The following is a 4127-nucleotide window of genomic DNA, read 5'->3' as shown; positions in this document are numbered from 1 at the left end:
GAGGCGTTACCTAATTATCCTCTTGTCTTTTGGCTTTTCAGGCCTCCAGAACTCCTCTCTGTTAAAATGCTGGTATGGTTTCCTTTTTCATGACAGGGCTGTGACTGAAATACTTCTGACCTGACCTTGAAACAAGTGCAGAAGACATTAAAAAATGTGAGTAATGATAGCATCACTTGAATATTCTATAGGAGAAAGAGGACAGTATTTTCAACTAACTGCTGCCTTTTAAGTCCCCTAGACTGAAACTTGTCTCAGTTGCTATGGGGTGAGTTTGATATTTCTGAACTCCTGTTTCCACATGGCTAAAGTAGGCATAAGCTATTTTCTTGGTCAGGTATCAGCCGTAAATGAGATAGTAGATGTGAAATGCTTAGAACAGTACCTGGCACATAATAAGTTTTCAATAAGTTGTATTTAACACATTAGAAATAAAGAAAAGTTGACTAAGTTAAAATGGTTGTGTGTGTTCACGCTGAGTAAAAAGTCATCAATGTATGTTCTCTGTGTGTGTTTTCCCTTTAAGGATTTAACAATGCTGTGTCACTACTAGGAATTCAAAAAGATTACTTTATTCATTTTTGGAACCTAGTATTGAAATTGAATTCCAAAAGATTCTATCTAGTGAAAGCTCATTCACGTGTGGTTAGGTGAATTTCTCACTGGCTTTTCCTGTTTTCCACTTTAATAAATTTCCTTTATCTTCGTTCATTTCCTGTTCCTCGCCATCAGGCATTTGCATTTCTTAAGTGCTTAATCTGTGTCCAGCACTGAGTTAACAAATATAAACGGTGCTCTTGTTTAGTTACTTTATAGCACAGTAAATTTGTTTCAAATACTCTTTGGGTCAATTCACTGAAATTAACCAATGCTCCAAATCTCTTTCAGTGAAATGTCCATTCATTCTTGACAGTCTCTACTTTACATTATCTCACAGGAATGGGTAAATTGCATCATGAAGACGATAGTTTGAATTTCAGAGCATTTTACAGTTTTCCAAGTTTCTAAAAATATGCTATGAGCCTCATCTCTCACAATGAACCTATTCTGGAATTATGCACACGTTACAAGTAAAGAAACATTGGTATTTTAAGTCTGCTCCTCCAGGCCAGATGTGTTCACTTCACAATTAAGTCTTTTTTCTCATGCTGCAAACCCTCCCTTACCTGCAGTTTCGCTTTCAGCACTTTTAGTTACCTGAAGCCAGCTGGGGTCTGGACGCCGAGGATCCTCCTGAGAATCCTGGGAATTTCAATAGGAGCCGCGCGCTACGTCACAGTGTGCGTCGTCCGCGACACGTCATCTCCCCTTGCAGGCGTTTCACCGTCGCACGTCAGCACCCGAGGAAGTGGGGTGAGTCCCGCGCCCTGAGATTTTATTAGAGAGAACCCACGTTCATGGAACTTTTAATAGAGTGTTATCATTGCTCTATTTTTAAATTGTTGTTAATCTCTTGCTGTGTGTAATTTGTTAGTTAAACTTTATCAGTGGTGTGTGCTTGTAGGAAAATCCCTCGTGTAGATACCCGTGGTTTCAGGCGACCTCTAGGGGATTGATACATAAACCTAGCGGATAAGAGAGGGACTTTAATGTCACTTGACTGTCTGCTCTGTAAGCTTTTCTAAGGTCCCACAAACATGAGCTGCCCCTCCTTGGCTATAACAATCACTGAGGAAATGGTTGAACCAACCTATTCTTTACGTCCAGTTTCTCCCCTTTTGCACCTTATTCTCAGAATGAGGGGTGAGACATAGCGTGTTTGACGCTTCTGGGGGACTTTGGTTTGTTTGGTTTTGTTTTCGGATGACTTCGGGGGAGTGTGGGTGCGTAGCCGGTGGGCAAGGATTAACAGTTGGAAACCTCTGTGTTAGAGTGTTGCCAAATGAGCCTGTGGAGTTTCCTTACCTGAAAATCTTGAAACTACAATAGAATCTCGGCCTAACGTGGGTTTTATTTTTGATTGAAGTTAGAGAAACCAGTTTATATTAAAATAACTTAAGATACATTCATCTTAATCTGTTTTATGATACTGTCATATAAAAACTTCAGAATAAATTTCTGGGATCACATGTTCACTAAAATGATTTATTTTGTCAGTTTTTCAAAGACTCACCAGCAGAATTAATAGGAAATATGAAGCCGTTTGTGTGGCAGGTGCAGTATGTTAGACTACCACTCAGTTAAAGATTAAAGAATTTAGGCTCTAGTCCCATCTCTCTTACTCATTAGCTTTGTGGTCCCTGGAAGGCAGTATGTTTGCAGTATCTTATCATAAAATGAGGTGAATGAGTGAAGTAGTCTAAAGATCCCCCAACGCTAATTCTCTAATTTTTGATTTTAAAAAAAAGTAGATTTTCAACTACCAGATCAGTTCAAAGACATGGGTACAACTATCAAATCCCCATTCACACACACACACACACACACACAATACATACATCTGACTGATTTATGATTTTAGGTGAGTGAAAAATACAAATGATTATTTTTATATGAAAACATGTATATCTATTTCTATCTCTGTCTCTGTCTACACACAGAATGGCCAGATTAGCCAAAGGTTAGTCTTTTGAATTCTAACAAGTAGACAAGGGGTTAAATTTGTTCCTTTGCTGCACTGCAACCCCCAAAATAAGTTCTGTATATAGAATATTCCTAGCTTTGGTTTAGGAAGGAAAAATTATATTTTATTTTATGTTTTGAAGTAAATGAAAGTGGGATAAATGTATATATAGCTCCCTAGGAGTATATATTGCTACATATCAGATGAACTCTGACTCATTATCTTTCGTGATATGACTAAGAATAGAACCACATCAAAAGATAAACTAACAGTTAGTATAACAATCTAAATAATATGAAACCAAAATTTTTTACTCTGAATTATCCATACTTTTTATCTGAGCTTTATTTTGACACAAACCTTTTTGAACACTCTAGCAAGCGAGAATTGAAGATGTGAAAAGGGGTCAGAAAGGACGTAAATTAAGATCAGTGGCCCCAATTTGGTTTATTCCCAATGGGCCAATCAGAGGTGATGAAGAGTAGAATTCAATGGAGAGCTCTGAACTTACATGTGCAGAACAAGATAAGACTCCCTGTAGATCCCTGTATTAGTTTATCTCTCAAGTTCTTAAATCATTTTGATATAGCTGCTTGACTTCAATACCAAATCAGATGCATTTATGAGCACTGTCTATTTAATCAGCTTGCTTGCAATCTATTTCCTGTTGTATCTTTACCAGTCTTAAGTATACACATTTAACAGTTTTGAGCAGACAGGGTAAATTGTCATGCTTTTAAAATGCCCTACTTATTTGCATTTGGAGATCTCAAAACTAGGCATCTTAAAATACGGTATACTTCTTGAAATAGTTCATTATGGTAACTAGAGATGTAGTTGTAGTAATTTGATCTGAAATATTAAAAAATAATATATTTTCTTTAAAAATATGAGTTCTGCATAATATTTTATATCGTTCGTTAGTTTTTTTTTTTCCTTTTGTGGTATTTTGTCATGGTCTTGTGTCATATAATATGAATAGAAGACTGACTTTATAGACTATGGAAGATAAGTAATTTCATTGAAAATACTTCTTGATGAAAGCCTATGTCCAAATTACCTGTATACTCCTAAAAATAACATCTTAATGATTTCTTTCTAGTCATAGCATCTCAATGCTCTGCTACATTAGGACTTTTTGGTAAATATTTTATACTTGGATTTATAATTTGATGTTTGCCAGAAAATGTAGGCTAACGGCCGAAATCCTAAAGATATTAGGAAGCAGAGAATTGCGCCAAATAGAAGTTTAATTCCACGACCAGGACTTTGAGTTTGTGTTGTTCTGGTTTGCCCTAAGAGTCACAGTTTCCGTGGAAAACAAGAAAAAATGAGTTGATCTCTTATTCAGTAGTTTTAGAAATCACTCGCAGGAAGTATTTCTATATCTAGCTATTTAAAGGAAGAAGGAGGAGAACTGAAATCATTGAGAGAGAACTTAGAAAATTAAATAAAAGGAAGGTTTACTCACCGAAAAGCAGTGGATGGGGAAGAAAGGCAGGTTTTAAAAAAAAGTAAAGAAGTGATGGGGAGATGTTCAGGGGGGAATGTAAACCTTGGCCCG

Source organism: Manis pentadactyla, chromosome 7, assembly GCF_030020395.1.
Source record: "Manis pentadactyla isolate mManPen7 chromosome 7, mManPen7.hap1, whole genome shotgun sequence".
Lineage (NCBI taxonomy): Eukaryota > Metazoa > Chordata > Mammalia > Pholidota > Manidae > Manis > Manis pentadactyla.
This window is presented reverse-complemented; position numbering follows the sequence as displayed.